The sequence below is a fragment of the Bombina bombina genome, chromosome 5 (genome assembly GCF_027579735.1).
Source record: "Bombina bombina isolate aBomBom1 chromosome 5, aBomBom1.pri, whole genome shotgun sequence".
Lineage (NCBI taxonomy): Eukaryota > Metazoa > Chordata > Amphibia > Anura > Bombinatoridae > Bombina > Bombina bombina.
The window spans coordinates 657,814,695-657,830,793 of record NC_069503.1 but is presented as its reverse complement, the minus strand read 5'-3'; positions in this window follow the sequence as shown (position 1 = coordinate 657,830,793).

The following is a 16,099-nucleotide window of genomic DNA, read 5'->3' as shown; positions in this document are numbered from 1 at the left end:
ACTGTTTCCCCATAGGAAACAATGGGGCTGCATTGGGAGCTTAACGCTGCTTTTTTGCAGGTGTTAGGTTTTTTTTCAGCCCAAACTGCCCTATTGTTTCCTATGGGGGAATCGTGCACGAGCATGTTTTTCCAGCTAGCCGCTACTATAAGCAACGCTGGTATTGAAAGTTGAAGTGGCGGTAAATATGCCTCTACGCTCCCTTTTTGGAGCCTAATGCAGCCCTTCAGAGAACTCTCAATACCAGCGTTCTTTAAAAGGTGCGGGGGGGGGGAAACACACGTAGCTAACGCACCACTTTGGCCACAAAACTCTAAATCTAGGCGAGTATTAGACTAGAAATAGAAATACTATTTCAAATTCGAGTGTGACATTCAAATGTAGCATTTGAATTTGAATATTACATTTATTAAACACAGTTGTAGACTAGAAATACTATTTCAAATTTGAATGTCACATTTCAAAATTGAATGAATACATAGCTAAACATTCTATTATTCGAACGAATATTTTCAAATTTTATTGAAAAATTCGAAAATGAAAATTTGAAAATAGAATGTTAGAATGTTATATAAACATTCGAAATTTGATTCGAACAAACGAATGTGTCAAACTTTGTTTTAAATTTTGAATTTTTAGAAACATTCCCCCATCCCTAATTAGCATCCATTGGGCAAGATAACATAACATAGTTAACATAAGACAACATAGTTAGGGGCTTACACAATGATTGTTTACACATAGCACTATCTATGCACATTTTTAAACACACATTTTCAGAATCACTTCTAATAGATACACAAACACACACTAAAGCAACCAATATATATTAGCATTCATTGAGTAAGATAACATACGCTAGATTACTTTTTGTGTGTTAGGGTTAAAAAGCAGTGTTGAGAGGTCCCAATGCTGCTTTTTAACGCCCGCTGGTTTTTTATGAGTCTTGCAGGTACAGGTGTACCGCTCACTTTTTTGGCCAGACTCGGAAATACCGCAAATCCACTTACGTCAATTGTGTATCCTATATTTTCAATGGGACTTGCATAGCACCGGTATTACGAGTCTGACAAAAAGTGAGCGGTAGACCCTCTCCTGTCAAGACTGATACCGCATTTAAAAGTCAGTAGTTAAGAGTTTTACACTACAACACCGTAAATAAAATTCATAACTAAAGTGCTAAAAAGTACACTAACACCCATAAACTACCTATTAACCCCTAAACTGAGCCCCCCACCCACATCCTAAATACTAAAATAAAATTTTTAACCCCTAATCTGCCGAACAGGACATCGCCGACACTATAATAAACATATTAACCCCTAATCCGCCACACTGCCGCATCGCAAACACTAGTTAAATATTATTAACCCCTAATCTGCCGGCCCCCCTTCAATTCCGATTGGCTGATAGAATTCTATCAGCCAATCGAAATTAAGGCCGAAAAAATCCTATTGGCTGATGCAATCAGCCAATAGGATTGAGCTTGGATTCTATTGGCTGATTCATTAAGCCAATTGGAATTGAAGGGACGCCATCTTGGCTTTCGTCATTTAAAGGAACCTTCATTCTTTAATCGGCCATCGTTTGAAGAGGATGCTCCTCGTCGGATGTCTTGAAGATGGACCCGCTCCACGCTGGATGGATGAAGATAGAAGATGCCGTCTGGATGAAGACTTCTGCCCATCTGGATGACCTCCCGGCTTGGGTGAAGACTTCTCACGGTAGGGTGATTTTCAAGGGGTTAGTGTTAGTTTTTTTAAGGGGGGATAGGGTGGGTTTTAGAGTAGGGTTGGTTGTGTGGGTGGTGGGTTTTAATGTTGAGGGTATTTGTACTTTTTGTTTACAGGTAAAAGAGCTGATTACTTTGGGGCAATGCCCCGCAAAAGGCCCTTTTAAGGGCTATTTGTAATTTAGTGTAGTATAGGGCTTTTTTTATTTTGGGGGGCTTTTTTGTTTTGTTAGGGGGATTAGAGTAGGTGTAATTTGTTTAAAAAAAAAAATTCTTCGTACTTTAGATAATTTATTTAAATTGTAATTAATTGTATTTAGTTTAGGTAATTAATTTCATTATAGTGTAGTGTTAGGTGTAATTGTAACATAGGTTAGGTTTTATTTTACAGGTACATTTGTCTTTATTTTAACTATGTAGTTATTAAATAGTTAATAACTATGTAATAACTATTGTACCTAGTTAAAATAAATACAAAGTTGCCCGTAAAATTAAAATAAACCCTAAGATAGATACAATGTAACTATTAGTTATATTGTAGCTATCTTATGGTTTATTTTACAGGTAAGTATTTAGTTTTAAATAGGAATAATTTAGTTAATGATTGTAATTTTATTTAGATTTATTAAAATTATATTTCAGTTAGGGGGGGTTAGATTTAGGGTTAGACTTAGGTTTAGGGGTTAATACATTTAATATAGTGGCGGCGACGTTGGGAGCAGCAGATTAGGGGTTAATAAATGTAGTTAGGTTGCGGCGTCATTGGGGTCGGCAGATTAGGGGTTAATAAATATAATGTAGGGTTCGGCGATGTTGGGGGCATCAGATTAGGGGTTCATAATTATAATGTAGGTGTCGGCGATGTCAGGGGCGGCAGATTAGGGGTTAATGAGTGTAAGATTAGGGGTGTTTAGACTCTGGGTTCATGTTAGGGTGTTAGGTGTAGACATAAAAAATATTTCCCCATAGGAATCAATGGGGCTGCATTAGGAGCTTTACGCTGCTTTTTTGCAGGTGTTTTCAGGTGGCTCTCCCCCATTGATTGCTATGGGGAAATTGTGCACGAGCACGTTTTACCTGCTCACCGCTACCGTAAGCAGCGCTGGTATTGAGGTGAGATGTGGAGCTAAATTTTCCTCTTCGGTCACTTTTTTACGGTTAACGCCGGGTTTGTAAAAACCCATAATACCAGCATTGTCTGTAAGTGAGCCGTGAGGGAAAACTGCTCATTAGCACTGCACCCGTGTTAACGCAAAACTCGTAATCTAGGTGATAGTTAGGTGCTTACACATTGATTGTTTACACATAGCACTATCTATGCACATTTTCAAACACAAATTATCAGAATCACTTACATATAGATAAACTAGCACAAACTAAAGCAACCCATATATATTAGCATTCATTGAGTAAGATAACATACACCTAGATTACGAGTTATGTGCGCTATAAGGAAATTAACGAACGCAAAAAAATGCGTAATTAAACCCCCTATAGCGCAGCCATTACAAGTTTTTCAAAACCAAGCTTGTGCGTGCAATATGGGGTTTTTAAGCTCCATACCGCACACAATCCAAACACTGTTTTGACGTGCTCGTGCACGCTTTCCCCATTACACATCAATGGGGAGGGCTGGTCAGAAAAAAGTCTAACACCTGCGATCGCAGAAAGAAAAGCTTCGTAACACAGCTCCATTGAAGTCTATGGGGAAAAGAAAAGTTACGTTTAAACCTAAAATTCTAACATAAACCCTAAGTCTAAACACCCCTTATCTGCCGCCCCCTACATCCCCACCACCTACATAATGTTTTTAACCCCTAATCTGCCGCCCTCAATATCACCGCCACCTAATTAAAGCTATTAACTCCTAATCTGCCGCTCCCGATATCACCGCCACTATACTAAAGTTATTAACCCCTATTCCCCTGCACCCCAACATCGCCCACACTATAATACCTCTATAATTTGAATCAGCCAATAGAATGAGAACTGCTTAAATCCTATTGGCTGATTTGAACAGCCAATAGGATTTTAGCAGCTCTAATTCCTATTGGCTGATTCAAAATTTTCAGCCAATAGGAAAGCAAGGGACACCATCTTGAATCACATTCCTTGATTTGAAGATTCAGTGTATGGTGGCGACCGTATGAAGTAGATGCTCTGTGCCGGATGTCTTCAGGATGTACCCGCTCTGCTCTACCGGGATCAAGATAGAAGATGCTGTCTGGATGAAGATTGAAGAGGCCGTCTGGATGAAGACTTCCCGCCGCATGGATGAGGACTTCTCCGCCTGGGTGAAGATTGTAGAGGACACCTAGATGAAGACTTCTCGCCATGTGGATGAAGATCGTTCAAGCGGAACATCAAAAACTGTAAGTGAATCTTCAGGGGTTTGTTTTTTTAAGGTTTTTTTAAGGGTTTTTTGGGTGTTTTTTTTTTTAGGTTAGTTTTTGGGCAGCAGAAGAGCAAAATGCCCTTTTAAGGGGAATGCCCATCCAAATGCCCCTTTCAGGGCAATGTGTAGCTTAGGTATTTTTAAAGTTATTTTTTTTTGGGGGGGGTTGGTTGGGTGGTGGGTTTTACTGTTGTGGGGTCTTTGTATTTTTTTCAGGGATAATAGCTGATATATTTGGGGCCATGCCCTACAAAAGGCCCTTTTAAGGGCTATTGGTGTCACGCTCTGCCGCTGGGAAGCTCTGGCGGTCCTCTCTGTGTGCTTGATTGGCAGGTAGTCTGAGCCGCCCCTTCCTGATGATGTCACTACCAGACTTTTTATTCCGGGCTTCCTGTTTCTTCAGTGCCCATTTGTTTGTTACTCTTTGTGGCTCCTGTGAAGACTTCGCTCTGGAAACTCTCTAACTGCCAAACTCTGCTGGGTTAACTCAAGACTGACTATGCTGGGTTAACCCTCCAACTTCCTGATAACCTGTTTCCAAACATTGCAAGTACTGTTTATTCTGTGAATCTCTCAATCTGCTTGTTTACCTGTTGCCAAAACTCTGCAAATACTGTTTATTCAGTGTAAACCTTCAAACTGCTTGATGTCCTGTTGCCAAACATTGCAAGAACTGTTTATTCTGTGAAACTCTCAAACTGCATGTTTACCTGTTGCCAAACTCTGCAAATACTGTTTATTCAGTGTGGACCTTCAAACTGCTTGATATCCTGTTGCCAAACATTGCAAGAACTGTCTATTCTGTGAAACTCTAAAACTGCATGATAATCTGTTGGCAATCTCTGCAAGTACTGATTAATCTGTATTAACCCTCAAATTACCTGTTATCCTGTTATCTAACTCTGCATGTACTGACTATTCAGTATAAACCTACAAACTGCCTGATAACCTGTTGCCAAACTCTGCAAGGAATGACTACACAGTATTAACCCTCAAACTGCCTGATAACAAGTTACCTACTCCTTCATAATTAACTGTTTCTTGTTTTACCCTTCCTCTGTCTGAGTATAATTGGACTATCCCTGCTCTCCTGATTCTGTGGAAGACTTTTCCTGAAACCAGTTCCTTACTCAGAAGTCTATTTGGCTGATATCTTGAATTACTTTGGACTCAGGCTAACCCTGCTCCATATCGTGAGTACATTGTTTTTTAGAGGTTGTCGTGGGGTCAAGTCCTGGATTAAACTCAGAGTGCAAGGGTGTTGTTTAAGTTCACCCTAGCATTTGGGTCTTCTTCTGGACATTTCCTAATCTGACAGTTGGTAGTTTATTGTAGGCTAGGGGGTTTTTATATTTTGGGTGGGCTTTTTTATTTTGATAGGGCTATTAGATTAGGTGTAATTCTTTTTTATTTTGGATAATTTTGTTTGTTATTTTTCGTATAACAATTGGAACAGCCAGTAGAATGCCAGCTCAATCCTATTGGCTGATTGCATCAGCCAATAGGATTTTTTCTACCTTAATTCCGATTGGCTGATAGAATTCTATCAGCCAATCGGAATCTAATGGATGCCATCTTGGATGATGTCACTTAAAGAGATATTCATTACGAAGAAGACTTCGTTTGAAGAGGATGCTCCGCGTCGGATGTCTTGAAGATGGACTGGCCGGAAGGATGAAGATAGAAGTTGCCGTCTGGATGAAGACTTCTGCCCATCTGGAGAACCACTTCTGCCCATCTGAAGGACCACTTCTACTGGCTTTGTTGAGGACATCTTGCCGATTGGATGGTGACTTCTCCTGGTAAGTGAATCTTCGGGGGTTAGTGTTAGGATTTTATTAAGGGTGTATTGGGTGGGTTTATTTTTTAGGTTAGTGGCGGCGATGTTGGTGGGAGGCAGATTATGGGGTTAATAAATATAATGTAAGTGGCGGCGATGTTAGGGGCGGCAGATTAGGGGTTAATATTATTTAACTAGTGTTTGCAATGTGGGAGTGCGTCGGTTTAGGGGTTAATATGTTTATTCTAGTGGCGGAGATGTCTGGAGCGGCAGATTAGGGGTTAATAATTTTATTTTAGTGTTTGCAATGCGGGAGGGCCTCGGTTTAAGGGTTAATAGGTAGTTTATGGGTGTTAGTGTACTTTTTAGCACATCTGTTATGAGTTTTATTCTACGGCGTTGTAGTGTAAAACTCATAACTACTGACTTTAGAATGCGTTACGGATCTTGGAGGTAGAGGGTGTACCGCTCACTTTTTGGCCTCCCAGGACAGAGTCGTAATACCAGCGTTATGCAAGTCCCATTGAAAAAAGGGTTTATGAAGTTTCCGTAAGTCGGTTTGCGGTAAGGCCGGCCAAAAAAGTGTGCGGGGCCCCTAAACCTGCAAGACTCGTAATAGCAGTGGTAGTAAAAAAGCAGCGTTAAGACCTGTTAACGTTGCTTTTCTACCTTCCCGCAAAACTCGTAATCTAGCCGAAAGGGAGTCATGTTTGTTTAACCCCTTAAGGACAAGGCCATTTTTCAATTTCTTTCCCTTAAGGACCAGGGCTATTTTTACATTTCTGCGGTGCTTGTGTTTAGCTGTAATTTTCCTCTTATTCATTTACTGTACCCACACATATTATATACCGTTTTTCTCACCATTAAATGGACTTTTTAAAAAAAACATTATTTTCATCATATCTTATAATTTACTATAATTTTTTTTATAAAATATGAGGAAAAAATGGAAAAAAAACACACTTTTCCTAACTTTGACCCCCAAAATCTGTTACACATCTACAACCACCAAAAAACACCCATGCTAAATAGTTTATAAATTTTGTCCTGAGTTTAGAAATACCCAATGTTTACATGTTCTTTGCTTTTTTTGCAAGTTATAGGGCAATAAATACAAGTAGCACTTTGCTATTTCCAAACCAATTTTTTCCCTTGACATGTATATATATTTTTTTAGAATACATCCCAAAGTATTAATCAAGGCCCATTTTGGTATATTTCATGCCACCATTTCACCGCCAAATGCGATCAAATAAATAAAATCGTTTACTTTTTCACACATTTTTTCACAAACATTAGGTTTCTCACTGAAATTATTTACAAACAACTTGTGTAATTATGGCATAAATGGTTGTAAATGCTTCTCTGGGATCCCCTTTGTTCAGAAATAGCAGACATATATTGCTTTGGAGTTGCTTTTTGGTAATTAGAAGACCGCAAAATGCCACTGCGCATCACACGTGTATTATGCCCAGCAGTGAAGGGGTTAATTAGGGAGCATGTAGGGAGCTTCTAGGGTTAATTTTAGCTTTAGTGTAGTGTAGTAGACAACCCCAAGTATTGATCTAGGCCCATCTTGGTATATTTCATGCCACCATTTCACCGCCAAATGCAATCAAATTTTTGTAATTAGAAGGGCGCTAAATGCTGCTGCGTATCATGCGTGTATTATGCCCAGCAGTGCAGGGGTTAACTAGGTAGCTTGTAGGGAGCTTGCAGGGTTAATTTTAGCTTTAGTATAGAGATCAGCCTCCCACCTGACACATCAGACCCCCTGATCCCTCCCAAACAGCTCTCTTCCCTCCCCCACCCCACAATTGTCCCCGCCATCTTAAGTACTGGCAGAAAGTCAGTCAGTCAGAAATAAAAAGGTATATCTTTTTTTTCTTCTTTTTTTTAAAAGCATATTTACTTTGCTGCTCTCTCTCTCTCTCTCTCCTCTCTCTCTCTCTCTCTCTCTCTCTCTCTCTCTCTCGTGTCAGAAATAGAAGTTTAATTAAAACTAGTACACAGACATACACAACCAAAAAGTATATACAAAAAAATATTAATGGATGAAAAACAATTGAAAAACAATAGATGGAACATATACTATTGAATGCTAAGTAACTTATCTGAGCCTCCTAAAGGGGAAAGGTGTCTGGTAGCCATTTAGCGTGGACAAGGCTATGAGATGAACGAGAGATACCGAAACCGGAAGTGACATCACAAAGTATCGTGATCTCTCACGCGTTTCGTGGAACACTTTGTCAGAGGGTAATCCAGTTCATTCCTCAGAAGCTATTTATACTGGGAGACCGGAAATGGCATATTATATTAGACACCAATAAGATGCTTAAAACAAAATGATTATTTATTGGAAAGGACTCTCTATGAATTTATTCAACTTATGCAATAGATCCAACATTTAAAAGCCTAGTTGATATAAGAGTGTTTTATGAGACAGCAAATATGTGATTATTTTTATTTTTATACACACCGGAAAGGTCCACTAAATAAAAAATCTATTTGGTTTAGAAATGATATTATTGTATTTTATTTTTATTTATTTTTTTCAAAAGAGCTTTATTGAAGAGAAAAAGAAAGTAACAGGTAACAATAAGCAGCCGAGATCAAATACACAAAAAAGAAGTGCGTACAAATATGTTACATCTGCTATAGATTAACATCTATTACATTCTTCAATCCAGAGCATAAATGTATGGCCCTCCCAACACACAGGATGGGAAAACCTAAGCAAATAAAATTTTTCAAAACATTTTCTTGTTGTTAAGATCAAATATAAGTAATAAAAAGCCATCAAGGAAGGGGTAGAGCGGAAAACCAATAATAGAGCATAGGAACCCGGGACTCATGGGATTCCTAAAGTGTGAAGGAGGTAGAAAGAGAGAGAGAGAAGAGAAAAAAAAAAAAGGGGGGGGGAGGGTGTATGGAGGGACTGGGATAGAATGGGATAGGACATAACCATTGTTACAGTACCACAGATGTTTTTAAAATGATATGGTTCCATGCCAAAGGGCTAGGATAATCTCATACTTGTCCAGTTTATGATTCTTCAGATAGAAATATCTTTCCATAAGAAGCATCTCTTCCACCTGTAAATACCATTCGCCAATTGTAGGAGGGCTTTGTGATTTCCATTTCTTGGGTATTAATTTCTTGGCGCTGGTTATCATGATTAGCATTAGGGCAAGGTGGGCCTGGCTTTGGGCTTTTGGTAGCTCTAAAAAGAGTAAGATCTCAGGTTTATTCGGGATCGAGATGTTCAGGACCCCAGACTTTTTTGTTCTGACCTCCCTCCAAAAATTTCAAGGGCTGGGCATGACCACCAGATGTGAGTCAGGGAGCCGTTCTCTCCACACCCCCTCCAGCACAAAGGGCTGACAAATGGAAATATCTTATTTAGCCTAGTAGGAGTTAAATACCACCTACTCAATAACTTTATTTGAGTCTCTTGTATGGTTGCAGAGACTGATGATCTCTTAACCAGCCTGAATGCCCCAAGCCTGGATCTAAACCCAGATCTTTGTTCCATTTCTTTATATAGGATGGGAGTGTGTCTATCCCCTGCTGGACCACCAACCTATACAACAGAGAGATCAAGTGCCGCGGGACGTTTTCCGCTACACACAGCCTCTCAAATGGGGTGAGTGTCCTTCCCAGGTCTTGTCTGTGTTTATGCCTAGTGATAAAGTGTAACAACTGGCTGTAATGCAGCCAAGAGGCAAATAACAGGGGCTGTGTTTCTTGAAGAGCAGTTTGTGGGACTACCATCCCATCAACAACAGCTCCGTATATGGAACCTACCCTCAGTTTATAGGGTTTGATTCTGCTGTGACCCAACTTATAGTACGGGAGCTCAGGATGTTCAAAAATTGGTGTTAGTGGGGAGTGTGGTGTGGAAATATGTGTGGACGTGGCGATAATTGCATCCCAATTAGTAAAGATTTCTTCCGTTAGATGGTATTGCAATACCTTTTTAGTGCACTGAGAATAAGGAAGCCAAGCTAGTGAGCTCATATTGTGAATATTAAAGATCTGCTTGTCCAGAGTGATCCAAGCTTTATGCTCAGAGTTTTGAGCCCATTCAACCACTCTCTGAAGGCCAATTGCCCTCTTGTATGATGAAAGTTCTGGTAGACCCAGCCCTCCCCTATCTCTGGGAAGATACATAGTGCGTTTAGTGATCCTAGGCCTAGTGTTAGCCCAGATGAATTGCTCAATCAGACTCTGCATCTGCTTTAGGTATCCCCTGGGAAGCGCTATCGGCAGGGTTTGAAGGAGGTACAGAATTCGGGGTAAGATATTCATCTTAACAACCCCTATTTTTCCAAGCCAAGATATGTATTTATTCCTCCAGGAGGAGAGATCAGCAGCAATAGCACTTTTCAGTGGGGCATAGTTGTATTTAAAGAGGTCTGCCGGGTCAGATGTCAAATGTATACCGAGGTATTTTATACTGTTATTTGCTAGCGGAAGCTTAAAATCCCGGTGCAAAGCTTGTACAATTTGGGGGTCAGTATTAATATTAAGTAGCTCCGATTTATTTAAGTTGAGCAAAAAATTTGAAGCTCTCCCGAATGCTCTAATTTCATTCAGGAGCTCAGGAATGGAGTCCGTTGCAATAGTCAAAGTGTATAGGACATCATCCGCATAGAGCGCCTGTTTGTATTCCACCGTACCTACCCTAATGCCCGAGACAAGTTGATTAGAGCGGACTTTATGAGCCAAAACTTCTATTGACAACGCGAACAGCAACGGCGACAGAGGACAGCCCTGTCTGGTGCCGTTGCTAATGTCGAATGTATCTGACAAAGTGCCATTAATTCTAATTTTCGCATTGGGGTTTGAATATAATGCGAAAACTGTTTGTAGGAATGTTTGTCCAAACCCCATTTTTTCCAAAACCCGACGCAGAAAAAGCCAACTAACCCTATCAAAGGCCTTCTCTGCGTCGGTTGAGAAGAGCACTGATGGGGTACCTGTAATCCTGGCATGATTGATCAGTTGTCTGACCTTTATCGTGTTGTCCTTGGCTTCACGTCCAGGGACAAAACCCACCTGGTCATTGTTAATTAGTTCGGGAAGATATTTATTAATTCTATTCGCTAGAATTTTTGCTAGTAGCTTCATGTCTGCGTTTATTAAAGAGATGGGTCTAAAATGACCGGGGGAGTCTGCGGATTTGCCCGGTTTAGGTAGGACTGTTACATGGGCTTCCAAAAGTATCCGGGACAATTCAGGATTATCCCTGAGACCGTTGAACAAATCAAGGAGGGGGTTTGCTAATACCATTTTAAATTTTTTATAATATGCTGTGGAGAACCCATCTGGACCTGGGCTTTTACCTCCGGGGCAATTTTTTATAGCATTGAGGAGTTCTTCTAATGTTATTGGAGAGTCCAAAAACTCTGATGCGTCCTTAGATAGAGTAGGGAGGACGATGTCCTCCAAATAGGAAGTGAGAAAGGTCTCTTGCTGGGATATTCCATCAACAGATGAAAGTGGTGCAGACTGATCATGTATATTATATAAAGCATGATAGTATCTTTGAAACTCGGAAGCTATTTGGGTATTGCTGTGTAAGGTGCGCCCATCCGACGTTTTGAGATAATGAATGTAAGACTGAAGTCGACGTTTTTTGAGAGTCCTAGCTAAGATTTTGCCCGGTTTATTTCCCCCTTCATAATGATGTTGCTTTATGTGGAGGGCCATTTTTTGGTGAGCTTCATTCAAGTGTTTTCTAAAATCTAATTTTACTTCTTTAAATTGAGTATTAGTGTCATTACATGAAGGATTTGCTTTATGTTTTTTCTCCAATAAGCTTAATCTAGACTGTAGGTCACTATATTTAATTCTATACTGTCTATTAAGGAAGGCCTTATGTTTAATTAATGCCCCCCTAACAACGGCCTTGTGCGCTTCCCAGATTGTAGTCTTAGATGAAGCCGGGTATGTATTCAGGGTAAAGTATTCCTGCAATGTTTTTTTGATATCTTTAAAGATCAAGGGGTTATCCCTAGCCTCCTTGTTTGTTGTGTGATTGGAACATCTGGCCAAAGTATTGAGCAGGTAACTGGAGCATGATCGGACCAAGTTATGTGTCCTATAGTGCAATGATGGGTGACCGAGAGGCCACCGGAGTCGGTATAAATGTGATCAATTCTGGAGTAGCTATTGTGGGGTATCGAATAAAAAGAATAGTCTCTAGAAGTAGGATGAAGTGTGCGCCAGACATCGTGTAGAGTCGCTTTTTTTAGAATGTCATTTACCTGGTTAATCGTGGATAAAGGTGTGCATGTAGTTCCGCGTGAAGTGTCCACTAATGGGTTAGCAACCAAGTTAAAATCCCCTGCTAGATATATAATTCCCCGTGAATGTTCTAGCAGTAAGTCAGATATCTTATTCATAAAGGACCCTTGCCATGGCTAGGTGAGTAGATAGAGGCTAGTGTAATGTAGTGTCCATATAGTGTGCCTACAACGATAATAAATCTCCCGTCTGGGTCTTTTACAGTATGAGTCGTAATGAATGGTATTGATCTGTGGAGTAGAACACCCACCCCTCCTTTCTTGTTCTGGCCTGAAGCAAAATAAGCAGTTGGGAATTAGGAATTATGCCATTTAGGCTATTTGCCCTTTTTGAAGTGTGTTTCTTGAACTACAATTATATGGCTATGGGATTTGTTCAATTCCTTAAAGGCTATAGAGCATTTGCCTGGGTTGTTTAACCCCTTGGCATTGATAGTAGTAAGGTTAATGGAGTGATCTCCAAATTTACTTATTTTGGACTGCATTATCCTAGTTTAGAGAGGGAGGGGGAAAGGGATGACGAGTATGGGAAGGATGAGGGGGAGGAGAAAAAAAAATAAAAAAATTATCACCGAGAGAGAAACAGTGAAAAAAAACGAAGAAGTTGTAATATGAGAGAGAAACAAAAAAGAGAATAAACACTTATTCACTAGAGAAATCTAGACTAGCTAGAGAACAGTAATATTCCTCCTGTCCAAAACAGGCTGGAAAAACCAAATATAAGAAAAAGTACAGGGAAAAGCCCCATAACTGACGTAAGTTATAAACTTATACATATAATAGTAACACATGTAAAACAATAAGATATGTTAACCTTGTGACAGCGGCCGGGTTCATGTGGGAACCCTGAATCATACTAGCGATTGTATCTAAGATCTTAATGTAAACCTTATAGGCACTGGCTAATGGGGTGGTCGAGGGGATTATATACTATTCAGAGAGATTCGGTTCTAATATCTATTAATGTACATAAATTGCCAGCGCTGGTGGCGATTATATGTGACATTATGAACATGAAAATCTATGATATGTCTAAGGCTATAGGTTGGTCTTATGCTTTACTCCTTAATTTAGTGGGCTCAGGACTCTATACATAACAAGGGAGATTCAAGAACGTTAATTTTACCCTTTTTGAAGCAATATTTTTTCTACAGCAATGGAGCAATATTTAGTAGGGTGGGTCGTCTAATCGGGCCAAGCCTTTCTCATCTATTATAAAGATCTATCTAACATTGTGTATCATAGTATAAACAAATCATCTCAAAGGTGCAGATCATAAACAGCAGTGTAACAATTCTTTATCTCATCATTGTATAACATTATATATCAAACATTAGTCTATAAAGAATCTATATATGAGGCATTTAGAAATATACTAGCTATATCGCCTTGATGGTCCAACCCTTCCCTGTAGTATCCACATTCGCAAAGCGCTGTCAATATCAAATGCATAAGAGGAGAAAGTTTATACCTCTACCTTACTATATTTCATGTACCCGCTAACTGTAGAAAGAACATTTGGCCATATCGCTTTAGCCTAGGGGGCAGAAGCTGAATGGAGCTAACCTCAAAGTATCAAAAGTTAGAGGGTCTGTAAGAGAATAAACCAGCTATATATTGACAATTTCTCCCATTTGGTCTATTCCTATCCCTCAGTCTTAACTTTTATTAAACATTGTCAGACCTTAAAGCAATAAGGGGTATAGTGTTCAGCGCTTCTATATTTTGATACAGGTCATCTGAACCTATCAATGGATTATCCCAACCCACCATCATAAACTAATTACCAGTAGCTAGGTAAAGCCAACCTGTAATAAAGAAGCAACATTAACATTATTGAACATTTAAAACATTCTAAAGAAATATTTATGTTTTTAACCATTAACCTATATCCATTAAAAGGTGGACCACCTCTCCCAAAACAAGGTGAGGTCAGTAAATTTTAACTAGGAAGTCTTTGTACAGTAGTAAGGTCCAATTGAAAGTCCAAGGACCTCTCATAATATCTAGTAGAGTTATGAAATCAGCATTAGTGCTTAAATGTACATTACCCAATGGGCTGTTCACGAGGACGGTCCCTTCTCAGGTGAGCAGAGGGCTCTGCTCTCCCTGGCTGTATTTCTTCATCTGTGGGGGCTTGTAGTGAGAGATTTTCAAAATAGAGCTGTTGATCCATTCCGGGCCTAAAAATGGCTGTTTTATTTTTGTTAGTAGCAATGATTGATACTGGAAATCCCCATCTGTATGGAACCATATGATTCCTCAGGAAAGAGGTGATGTGACTCAACTCCCTGCGTTTTTGCAGGGTCAGCGGTGACAGATCTGAAAAAACTTGTATCTCCTCTCCTGTGTGCATGATGGGATGTTTTTTCCTAGCTCCTTGAAGAATCTCCTCTTTTTCCTTGAAGGTTAGGAACCGGACAATGACGTCCCTAGGGGGAGCCTTGCCCGGCGGTTTGGGCCTGAGAGCCCTATGAGCCCTTTCAATCGGGATTTCCTGTGATGAAGGAGAGTCTTTAATGATCCTAAACAGGGTTTGCAGGTAGCCTTCTATATTTTGTTGTGCTATGGCCTCAGATATTCCTCGGAAACGCAGATTGTTCCTGCGTCCCCTATTGTCTAAGTCCTCCAATTTGTCATTAAGGTACTGTAAATTGTCTGAGTGATTCTGAATATCTGCTGTTTGTTGTTTCAGGGATGCGGCATTATCCGTTGTGGCTTTTTCTACTGAGGAGACTCTTCCCTCCAAGGCAGAGAAGTCCTTTCTTAGGTCCCCAAATAAGCTCCTCATTTCACTCATAACCCCTTTTATGTCTTCCTTTGAGGAGAGGTGGAGAATATCATCTTTTGTGACAAATTGAGAAAAATCTTTACTGCCAGGTGGTCTGGCAGAAACTGAATTATCTGGATGGCTTTCCATTTGTGTTTCTTCTGATGTTTTGGCTGTATCTATGGGCTTAAGGTAGTGGCTCATGGGCTTAGAAACGCCAGATTTTTCTGCCCTGCTGATTCTTTTATTAGGCATACCCTATTACCAATGTAGCTGCGAAGGCCCGTATACAGGGCTAGCAGACCACCTATCCAAGGGCCCTATTTATGCTGGTAGAGATGCTGCGTCAGAAAAGCAATGTTGGGCTTTAAATATAGACCTAAGCTCCCGGACTTGTCCTGTGTCTTCTTTATCTGGGTTTTTTATATTGTAAACCCCAATAATCAATAAGTCCCTGTTTGCCTGTATATTAATCGAGGGTATGTGTGAGCTGTTTATTTGGTGTATATGTTTCTGCCCACTATCTCCAGCATGTATTTGGCTATTGTATAAGGGTTATCTTTTTTATGTAACAGCCTATGAATTGTAGGCCTCAACTTTGTCCCCTTCTGTAGCGTGCGTGCCGCTCCTGGCCGCTTACCTTTCGATATGTCTCTTGCCTCCAGACGCTCGTGATGAGCTGTTATATCCCGGTACCATGCAGGGATATGGCTCTGCTCGGCCGTCTCTAGCAAACAAGATCAGCACCGGGTGTTCTTCCGGTCACACTTCACTGGCGTCCCAACGGCCTTACACGGCACCTGGACTTGCCGCCTTCTCTCTTCTCTTATAGCGCCTCCAAGGTAGGGCAGGGGCCCCTCCAGATTGTGAGATAGCTGTTGTTTTCACCCTCCGTGAACTGCCGTAACAGCGCTGCTTATCTTAGAAGGGCAGGCCCTCCATGTGGGTTTAGAAGCTCCGTTGCTGTAAACTTGTATATGTTATCTTGCACTGCAGCATCCACCGGCAAATGTGAATATTATATAAGGAGATCCATTCTCCCAGTCATCTGCACAGGTTAGATAGCATAAATAAAGAGCTTTGTAGTTACTTTAAGCATAATTGTCAGCTT